Genomic DNA, 12,172 nt, shown 5'->3' with positions numbered 1-12,172 from the left:
TCTGCCAGGTCTGCTCTGGTGACCGGGCATCCAAGTGTACCCTTTAACCCATACACGACCTTCCAGCATCAGCACCTCCAGCTCCCTGCAGCACCAGGCACTGTCCTTGGTATAGAAGAAAATGCCCTTGCTTTCTGGCAGAAAAGAGCTTTACATCCATCTCTTGTTTTGTTGTTCATTTGGTAAGTTGTGTCCGACTCTGTGTGACCCCATGGACTGCCAGCACGCCATCTCCGGGTGATGATAATTCCTCTTGTAATCACAGTTTCACCTGGCTACCATGTAACCTAGAAACTAACCTGTGAAGTTTCTTACCACTTCTTACAGAAAATCGTAGAGGACAGTGAAAGGGGTGAAAAATACATACGTGCCTGTCAGTGATTGAGTGACTGGGTGTGTGAGTCTGTGTGTCTGCAAGTGTGTGTACATACACGTTATCAAGCAAGGAAGGAAGGAGACCCACCTCATTTTTCTGAACCAGTAGACACATCCGGCATCTCCCTTCCATCACTCATTCTGCGTTTCTGCTGTCCTGAGCCGGCGCTTCAGCTGGTCAGAGCTCCTTACCTGCTGGGGTGACCCAGATCTTCATTTCTGTGGGACCCGCATCCTTAGTGGACCTGTCTTCACTGGGTCGATCTAGTCTCTTATTAACTTTCACTATTGAATACGGTTCCAGGCTTTGTGTGTCAAGTAGTGAGAATTTGATAGCGCTTACTGTGCTAAGGAATGTGTCACGTATTAACTCATCTCACCCTCACAGCAGCCGTATAAGGTAGGTACTGTAATTGTCGTACAAATGAGGAAATTGAGGCTCAGAGAGGTTAAGTGATTTGCCCAAAGTCACATAGCTAGTTTAGTGGTAGAGCCAAGATGCGCGCCGCCCCCCACACACATGGTTTGAGTGGTCTGAACCAAGTCTCAGCGTCTGTAACCACTGTGTTCATCCACAGCTCGGGACATGGAACACACATGGTCAGCACTAACTGTTACTGTTGATGTTGCTTCCATTTGACTGATACTTGGAGAATCTTTGACTCACTGCCCTGTGAAAATGACCAGGCGACTGAAGAAAGCCTCAGTAAAGAAATCTCCCTGGTTCCTGGCCAGAATTCCTTAGACCGGTGTTTGAGAATTCACAACTGTCTAAGGCAAAGCCTGATTCGCTATGGTTGAGTCATGGCTTCCAGTCATAACACCTCTCTGCATCAGCTGGGCGACCTGGGAGAAAGCTTTGGTGTTGGTGACTAAAGGCTGATGAGCAGATCGCAGGTCAGCTCTGCCCCAGACCAGCCGGGAGACGTTGGGCCTACCCGAGGGAGGTGTTGGCCAAGTTCCCTTACGTGGCTCCAGGACAAGCAGTCTTCAGGAGATGGGACCAAAGAAAAATGGCAAGAAGACAAAATACAAGACAGCGCAGTGCTGGAGGGCGGTATATTGCCCAGGCGCAGGTGTCCACGTGATCCCCAGGTGAGCGGCAGAAGAGCCGGGCGCTGAGACAGGCCTTTTGTAATCTGTCACGTGAGCAGAACTTGCTGGAAGTCAGAGGTAGTCCTGTCGTTCTAAGACGTCTCCATGACCACCGTCCTGAATTTCGGCTCCCGCTGAAGCATGGGTTCCTACTCGTTTGGGGGTCTGCGTGGCCCTGTGTCTGCCCCGGCCCCGAGCCTTGCCCTCCAGTCCCCTCAACTACCAGACACCCCCAGCGAACAGTGAGAAGCAGGAGTGTGAATTTGATCAGACGTGCTGTATTCCGACTAAGGCAAGATGCTCGTCCACCCAGGCACTCTGTCTGGTCCTGACCAAAAAGCCCCCAAGCTCCTCTAACCCACAGAAATGCCCACCGCCAACCTGCGCTGAGGAGCCAACACGTCGAGTGTCACAGACACTGGCGAGCATCTCAGGTCCTTTAACTAGTGGAGGATAGAACGGAGCCGGGGAAGTGACCCAGCAGTTACAGAAGGCCAGTGAACGCCAGAGGTCATCCATAAACCACTCCTTTTAATCCTCCTGCTTCTGCAGCATCAATATGATCCCTGGGTTGTTTTTTTTTTCTGATAACCGAGGAAACTCAGGATTAAAGAGGCTCCATAGCAGGTCCCCCCCCGACAACTAGTACACGGCAAGCCTGGGGTTTGAATTCTGGTCTGTGTGACTCAACAGTCCACCCGTTGTCCAGAATCACACCCCACTCTGATCCTTGCCTATAAGAGTTGGATAATCCCACATTCATCCAGATGAGCCCTCCTGCGGTCATTATCAGCCGTGACTAGTCATGGGCCTAAAGTCCGCTGGTGTGGTTTCTCCTCTGCTATTTCTGTTTCTTGTGACATCAAGTGGAATGATAAAAACATTCCTTCCCAGAATGAGCTCCTTCTGCTGAGATGATTCAGGAAATGTCAGACTCTCTGGGAAGCCCAGACACCGTTTACCCTCCTTCACTCTCCAGGTAGGATGAGGAGATCACAGACAGGTTGTGACTTCCAGGGTAATGTGTATTTGTTGACAGCCTAAGCTAAAGCCTGCAGCTTTTTTTTTTTTTTTTAATTTTTACTGAAGTATAATGGTGTAAACGCAATCCTCAGTGTTGTGTTAGTTTCAGGTGTACGGCAAAGTGAATCAGTTGTACATATACACATATGTACTCCTTTTTTTCATTCTTTGCCCATATAGGCCATTGCAGTCTGGAGTAGAGTTCCCTGTGCTATATAGTAGGTCTTCATTATCTCTTACATATATAGTAGTATGCATATGTCAATCCTAATCTCCCAGTTTATAAAGACTGCAGCTTTTACATCCTGCTTAATCCTCCTTTTATTAATCCTCCAGCCTGTTATCCTGCCCACCCAGCGGGTAGGAAGTAGGTTCATTGTAACAGTGTCTAGGATTTCAGTAGCTTTTACACAATGAAGAAAATCTCTAGGCTCATATTCTTTATGAAAATTACAGGACACCCCACCGAAATAAAACTTCTAACTCTTGACTTGAGTTTCATTATCCTTAACCCCTTCTTATATGACTGAGCTACTGTGACAACAGGCTACAGGTAAAAGAAAGTTCCTGAGATTCCAGGTTCCCATGGGTTGTGTGGAAGTACCTCAGGCGCTATAGTATGTGAACAAGCAGGAAAAGGCTAAAGACTCTCAGGAGAATGAAACTCAATTGGTAGGAATTCAGTGTTGCTTATCGAGGTGGCTTTGTGGGGGAGATGGGACCCTGCCCTCCATGAGGTTAGCAAGTAGGGAGGACAGAGTTCTTCCCCATATCATAATACAAGATGAGGAAGGACCATTGATTTAGTACTTAAATATTTAATAAATGCTTACTATAGGACAATAATACGGCTGCCTGTGGCTCAGATCATGAACTCCTTAATGCAAAATTCAGACTTGAAGAAAGTGGGGCAAACCACTAGACCATTCAGGAATGATCTAAATCAAATCCCTTTGATTATACAGTAGAAGTGACAAATAGATTCAAGGAACTAGATTTGATAGAGTGCCTGAAGAACTATGGTCGGAGGTTCGTGACATTGTACAGGAGGTGGTGATGAAGACCATTCCCAAGAAAAAGAAATGCAAAAAGGCAAAATGGTTGTGTGAAGAGGCCTTATAAGTAGCTGAGAAGAGAAGTGAAAGGCAAAGGAGAAGAGGAAAGATATACCCATCTGAATGCAGAGTTCCAAAGAATAGCAAGGAGAGATTGCTATTTGAAAGCCTTCCGAGGTGATCAATGCAAAGAAATAGAGAAAAACAATAGAATGGGAAAGACTAGAGATCTCTTCAAGAACATGAGAGATACCAAGGGAACATTTCATGCAAAGATGGGCTCTATAAAAGACAGAAATGGTGTGGACCTAACAGAAGCAGAAGATATTAAGAAGAGATGGCAAGAATACACAGAAAAACTATACAAAAAAGATCTTCATGACCCAGATAACCACAATGGTGTGATCACTCACCTAGAGCCAGACACCCTGGAGTCTGAGGTGAGGTAAGTCTTAGGAAACATCACTACAAACAAAGCTAGTGGAGGTGATGGAATTCCAGTTGAGCTATTTCAAATCCTAAAAGATGATGCTGTTAAAAGTGTTGCACTCAATATGACAGCAAATTTGGAAAATGCAGCGGTGGTCACAGGACTAGAGAAGGTCAGTTTTCATTCCAATCCCAAAGAAAGGCAATGCCAAAGAATATTCAAACTACCACACAATTGTACTTTTTTTCACACGCTAGCAAAGTATTGTTGAAAATTCTCCAAGTGAGGCTTCAACAGTATGTGAATCGAGAACTTCAGATGTTCAAGCTGGATTTAGAAAAGGCAGAGGAACCAGAGATCAAATTGCCAACATCTGTTGGATCATAGAAAAAGCAAGCAAATTCCAGGAAACCATCTACTTCTGCTTTATTGACTATGCCAAAGCTTTTGACTGTGTGGATCACAAAAACTATGGAAAATTCTTCAAGAGATGGGAATACCAGACCTCCTGACCTGCCTCTTGAGAAATCTGTATGCAGGTTAAGAAACAACCAGACATGGAACAACAGACTGGTTCCAAATTGGGAAAGGAGTACATCAAGGCTGTATATTGTCACCCTGCTTATTTAACTTATATGCAGAGTACATCATGTGAAATGCCAGGCTGGATGAAGCACAAGCTGAAATCAAGATTGGCTGGGAGAAATATCAATAACCTCAGATATGCAGATGACACTACCCTTATGGTAGAAAGTGAAGAGGAACTAAAGAGCCCCTTGATGAAAGTGAAAGGAGAATGAAAAAGCTGGCTTAAAACTCAACATTCAAAACCTAAGATTATGGCATCTGGTCCCATCACTTCATGGCAAATAGATGAGGAAAAAATGGAAACAGTGACAGATTTTTTTGGGGGGGTGCTCCAAAATCACTGCAGATGGTGACTGCAGCCATGAAATTAAAAGACTTGCTCCTTGGAAGAAAAGCTATGACCAACCTAGACAGCTTATTAAAAAGCAGAGACATTACTTTGCTGACAAAGGTCCATCTAGTCAAGGCTATGGTTTTCCCAGTAGTCATGTATGGATTTGAGAGTTGGGCTATAAAGAAAGTTGAGTGCCGAAGAATTGATGCTTTTGAACTGTGGTGTCAGAGAAGACTCTTGAGAGTCCCTTGGACTGCAAGGAGATGAAACCAGTCAAGCCTAAAGGAAGTCAACCCTGAATATTCACTGGAAGGAGTGATGCTGAAGCTGAGGCTCCAATACTTCGGCCACCTGATGTGAAGAGCTGACTCATTGGAAAAGACCCTGATGCTGGGAAAGATTGAAGACAGGAGGGGAAGGGAACAACAGAGGGTAAGATGGTTGGATGGCATCACTGATTCGATGGACATGAGTTTGAGCAATCTCTGGGAGTTGGTGATGGACAGGGAAGCCTAGAATGCTGTGGTCCATGGGGTGGCAAAGAGTGAAACATAACTGAGCGACTGAATTGAACTGACAGAACAGTAAGGCGTTGTCCCAACTCTTAGGATCGTACAATGCAGAGAAGTAGTCAGGTCAGTAAATTGGGAATTACATTTGTCTGATAAATGCTAAGTTATAGGAGTCACTATAGGCTGCTCTGAAGATACATAAAAGTAAAGGCAAGTTTTGGTTGAGTCCTCACAGTATGTCAGGTGCTGTTCTCAGCACTCTGCATTTATTCATTATAGCCTTATGTAATAGAGACTCTTATTATCCCCTGTTTTATGCCCGTGGACATGCAGGCCCAGTGAAGTGATGCCTCACCCTATTTCACAGCTTGCAGATCATAGCCAGGGTTCAAAACTGGTTTGTCAGGTTCCAGAACCCTCCCTCTTAACCTCTTAGCCAAACCATCTCCGCATCACTTAGTGATCACCTCGTCTGAAGGAGGGAGCAAGTGATATCCAGTCTGTTACTTTAAGAACAAGTATGAGTTAACCAGAAGAGGAGGAACAGTAACCCACACATGGGGATAAAAGTCCTGAGTGAAATCATCACCATGCCTTTGGGGAACTAAAGTTAGCTGAAGAGCAATAAAATGCCAGGCAGATTCCATGCAAAAGTGAGGCTGGAGGATGGCATGGCTATCCATCTAGTTTCTTGCCTGGAGAATCCCATGGACAGAGGAGCCTGGCGGGCTGCAGTCCATGGGGTCGCAAGAGTCAGACACGACTTGGCAATTAAACCACCACCACCAAGCTGGCTTTAATCAAAAAAGAAAATACCAAGCACTGTGAAGATGTGGAGAAGTCGGAACCCTCATGCACTGCTTGTGGGAACGTAAGGGTGAAGCTGCTGTGCAAAACCAGGCGGCGGTTCCTCAAATGGTTAAACATAGAGTTACCACCGCATCTCACAACTACACTTGGAACTACACACCCAGGAGAAATGAAAACATATGCCCACACAAACGTGCACATGAGTAATCACAGCACCATGATCCACAGTAGCCAAGAAAGTGCAGACATCCCCGTGTCCATCATGATGAGGGGGGACGTAGAACATGGTACATCCCTAAGCATGGAGGCTGCTTCAGCGATAAGAAAGAATGAAGGGCTGAGACAGACTACGATATGGGTAAGCCTTGAGCACATTGCGCTCAGTGAGAGGCCACACACAAAAGACCACGCGTTGTGTGGTTCAGCTTATTCTATATCATATATCACATTATAATATGTAATATATAAATTATATATATTATAAATTTTAATTTATATAATTTATATATAAATGTATTCATATATAACATATTTATATAATTTATAAATTATATAAATATATGTAATATATATATTATATATAATTTGCAAATTATGTAATATATATTTTATATAATTCATATATAAATTAAATTTATATAATATATATAATGTATATAATTATAATTTTATATAATATGCATATTATATATTATATAATTTATGTATTTTATATTATGATATTTATATATTATACATTTATAAATATATTTATAATATACTATATATTTATTATATATATTATATATATTTATAATATGTATAAATATAAACAAAAATATAAATATATAAATATATAGTATATTATAAATATATTTATAAATATAATATAAATATATAGTCTAATTTATAAATATATAATATATAAATATAATTTATAATATAATATATAACATATAGTATAATATATCATATAATTATATGTGATATATATAATTATATGTAATATAATATCATATAATTATAGTTACATTTTAATATATCAATATATTATATATTGATATCTCTACATTAATATAGAATATATATGTTTGATATCATTAATTTTATTAATTATTATAATTAATAATAATTAATAATAAATTAGAAATAAATTTTAAATAAATAATGATTTATTAATAATATTAATTATTAATATTAATATAGAATATATATTCATGTCAATGTATGACAAAACCACTACAATAGTGTAAAGTATTAGCCTCCAACTAATAAAAATATATGAAAAAAAATGTATGACAAAACCACTACATAGTGTAAAGTAATTAGCCTCCAACTAATAAAAATGAATAAAAAATTAGCCTCCAACTAATAAAAATTAAAAAAGTATGACCAAACCACTACAATAGCGTAATTAGCCTCCAACTAATAAAAATAAATGAAAAAAATTAATTTTATATAATATTTATATATAATAGTATAATTACATATAATATATAATAATTTATATATTATAATATATAATATGTTATATATAAGATAATATATAATAATATAAATTATAATATAATATAATATATAGTAATATATAATATAATGTTATAAATATAAAATAGTACATTATTTTATAATATATAATAATTTATAAATATATATAAATATATAATGTAATAATTATATGTATAATATATATACTATATAAAAGATGTTTACTCCTTGGAAGGAAAGTTGTGACCAACCTAGACAGCATATTAAAAAGCAGAGACATTACTTTGTCAACAAAGATCCGTCTAGTCAAGGCTATGGTTTTTCCAGTAGTCATGTATGGATGTGAGAGTTGGAAAATAACAAAAGCTGAGTGCCGAAGAATTGATGCTTTTGAACTGTGGTGTTGGAGAAGACTCTTGAGAGTCCCTTGGACTGCAAGGAGATCCAGCTAGTCCATCCTAGAGGAGATCAGTCCTGGGTGTTCATTGGAAGGACTGATGTTGAAGCTGAAACTCCAATACTTTGGCTACCTGATGAGAAGAGTTGACTCATTGGAAAAGATCCTGATGCTGGGAAAGATTGAGGACAGGAGGAGAAGGGGACGACAAGAGGATGAGATGGTTGGATGGCATCACTGACTCAATGGACATGGGTTTAAGTAAACTCCAGGAGTTGGTAATGGACAGGGAGGCCTGGCGTGCTGCAGTTCATGGGGTCGCAAAGAGTTGGACACGACTGAGCAACTGAACTGAACTGAAAATAAAGAAATGTATAGAGACGGAAGTTGGTGAGTTATCTGGGGCTGGAGGTGGGTCTTTGGGGAGGGAGGATCTTTGGGGAGGGAGGGGATTTGGGAGTGACAGCTAAGAGGTGAGGGGTTTCTTTTGGGGTTATTGAAAATGTTCTAGGGACTTCCCTGGTGGTCCAGAGGCTAAGACTCCATGCTGTCAATGCAGGGGGCCTGGGTTCAACCCCTGGATAGGGAACTAAGATCCCACATGCCACAACTAAAGATCCTGCAGTGAAGATCAGAGATCCCAAGTGCCACAACTAAAGACCCCTCAATGAAGATCAGAGATCCCAAGTGCCACAACTAAGACCCGGTGCAGCCAAATGAATAAAACTTAAAAAAAAAAAAAAAAAAAAGAAAATGTTCTAAAATTGATCATGGTTATGGTGCACAACTCTGAATATTTTGAATATTATACTTAAGTTCAATGGTTTAAGTTCATTAAACAGTGAAGTGTCTGGTATGTGAATTACATCTCAGTAAAGCTTTTAAAAACAAAAGAAAGATTGGTCTCATGGAGAAGGCCCTTGAGATAGCCTCAGAGGAATGGTGGGGGTTATGAAGATAAACAACAAGGGAGATAGGACAGAAAGACTGGAAGAGTTAAGGAGTTGACAGCAAACAGGATTTTGGCTTTCTTTTTTTCTCCTGAGAATTTGGAGATTTGTTTGAGGGTCTCAAACCAGAGGTGCCTCTCACCTCTAAGCCAAGCAAGCCAGATTTTAGGACACAGAGACAACTCAAAAGGGGTCTTTTGCATTTGCTTGCCCTCCAGTGTGATGCCAAGAAGTGCCTGGATATGACAAGCTATACCACTTCCAGCTCTCTGCTGGAAGATAGAATTCCTCAGCCTGTCCTGGAGCCTGTGTTGTCCTCGGAGAGGCTGCTGGGACCTTTGAGTTGAGAGCCTACACACCTCACCACGTGAAGAAGTGAGACCAACACAATGGCCCATCATGACATCCAGCGACATCCAGTCTTATCACAGTCGTAGACTGAGAGCCAGGTTTCTCAAATCTCTTACAGAAGTTGGAGAAGCCAGTATGATTCCTGAGACTGGAGGGACTTTTAAGAGAGAATTTGCAGGGACGACATATTTTCCTCCTTTGCTGCAGATAATCATCCGGCTAGAGGCCCCCAGGCCTCCAGTCCTTGGGCCAGTATGACAGACGGAAGTCTCAGTCTGTGGATGCAGCTGCCTCCGTGGAGAAGGAGGATGTCACACTGGGGATATAAGCCCTGGGGGTGGGGGGTGGTGCCCTGGGGAACAGACCTGGAGAAAGGGATCAGTCTGCAGGAGGTGGAGGTTGGGCTGCTGTCAGGGACACCCCCATGGAAGGAAGTGGGGAGGTGGCAGGCAGAGGGAGAAGCCGGGCTGGGACGCAGCCGCAGTAGAGGCCTCAGCTGGTCCTCCAGGGATGCTCTCGGGCCGGCTGGCCTTTCAGAGTGCTCCCACATGGCAGGTCCAACAGAAAGACTCAGCCGTGGGCAGTTCCACAGTTGGAGAGATGTTCCTTTTTTTTTTTAATTTATTTATTTTATTTGGAAGCTAATTACTTTACAACATTGTGGTGGTTTTTGCCATACATTGACATGAATCAGCCACGGTTGTACATGTGTCCCCCATCCCGAACCCCCCCTCCCTCCCCATCCCACCCCTCTGGGTTTTCCCAGTGCACCGGCTTTGAGTGCCCTGTTTCATGCATCAAACTTGGACTGGTCATCTATTTCACATATGGTAATATACATGTTTCAATGCTCTTCTCTCAAATCATTCCACCCTCGCCTTCTCCCACAGAGTCCAAAGTCTGTTCTTTATATCTGTGTCTCTTTTGCTGTCTCGCATTTAGGGTCATCATTACCATCTTTCTAAATTCCATATATATGTGTTAATATACTGTATGGGTGTTTTTCTTTCTAACTTACTTCACTCTGTGTAATAGGTTCCAGTTTCATCCACCTCTTAGAACTGATTCTTAGAACTGATTCAAATGCATTCTTTTTAATAACTGAGTAATATCCCACTGTGTATATGTACCACAACTTTCTTATCCATTCACCTGCCAATGGACATCTAGGTTGCTTCCACGTCCTAGCTATTGTAAATAGTGCTGTGATGAACATTGGGATATACATATTTCTTTTAATTCTGGTTTCCTCAGTGTGTATGCCCAGCAGTGGGATTGCTGGGTCATTTGGCATTTCTATTTCCAGTTTTTTAAGGAATCTCCACACTGTTCTCCATAGTGTCTGTACAAGTTTGCATTCCCACTGGAGGGATGTTTCTGAAGAGAGATCTGAATGGTGCTGGCTTCTCCTTTTCCACAGTAAAACTTCAGAGCCCCCGTAATACAGAACAGACGTTCAAATATCCACTGTCTATACTTTTAACGAGTCTCTTTAGCACTTTTCTCCAAAGATCTCACAGGCCTGTGCAACTCAGCCTGGTGGCCACTAGACACATGGCCATAGTGCCCTTGACATTAATCTGCTCCGAAGTGAGATGTGATGTGAGTGTTGACTTCATGCCAGATTTGAAAGTCTTAGTGTGAAAAAAAAAAAAGAATGTAGAATGTCTCATGAATAATGTTTAATATTGATTAATATTTATTGTATACTGAGATGGTAATATTTTGGACTCCTTAGCTGGCACACCCTGGTTTCTTTCTGAATTGGGATGAAGGCTGTTCTCTCTTCATAGGATGACCAATAAGAATGCTGCTCATTCTAGTCACTGGTAGGAAACCCTCACAGCAGTTTGTTGAGGAAAAGGTTGAAGCAGGAACACCCCTCCTTGCCTGAATTCCCTCTTTCAGACGTTGCTGTGCCATTTTGTTGATCAGCTTCATCACAGATGGGAAAGAAGAGAGATTGTGGGTGCATCGAGTGTGTGAAAGAAAGAGTAGCTTGCTGGAACGTTGTGATGTCATTCAAGGAAAGCAATTGAGTAAAGATCATCCAAACACAATGGCTGCTCTTTGTGCAGAGGCTTAACAGCTATAAACACATCTCTGAAAGCTTTTTCATCGGGCATTGTCTAACTTAAGCCTTATAACAGTGCCGTGAGATATATATTATTCTCATTTGCAGGTGAGGGAACTCTCATCTCTCATCTGACAGTTGACTGCTCACAGCCAAGTCTCTCTGGTTTAGATCACCTGCCTAGCCCTGAGGGATTTGAGGTTTTGATCCCCACCCCCCGTTCCTTGGCCAGTTACATAACTTTATATTGAAAAATTGATGGAAACCAAAAGAGTAGGGTCCATTCTATGTTTTAGCCCAAAAACCTTGATTGAAATTTTTAACCAAATGCATTTATATTGTGAGCTAAATATTTATTTAGACTTGATTCAATCCCTAGTACAGGAGACCCCATTTCAGTTTCTTTTGTAACCACACTCTAGTTGTTTGACACCACCTTTTTATGCATCCTTCATAACTCAAACATAATTTTAAGGTTTCCTTTTTGGGAGGACCAGATGCTGAAAGCCGTTTGTTTTTCAAACCTTGGAACTCTTCCAGAACCTGAAGCTAATCGAAGCACGTAACTGAATTCACTGGGAGGTGACCTGTTTTCCAATTGAGCAGGTGAGGGAGGGGCTTGGGGTAATATTTCCAGTATTTTTATTAGGAGCACAGCCACAGCCAGCGCAAATGTAGAGCTGTCAGTGGTTTTGCTTAACTAGAACAGCA

Source organism: Cervus elaphus, chromosome 24 (genome assembly GCF_910594005.1).
Source record: "Cervus elaphus chromosome 24, mCerEla1.1, whole genome shotgun sequence".
In the NCBI taxonomy this organism is placed as follows: domain Eukaryota; kingdom Metazoa; phylum Chordata; class Mammalia; order Artiodactyla; family Cervidae; genus Cervus; species Cervus elaphus.
Note: the sequence above shows the minus strand (reverse complement) of the source record.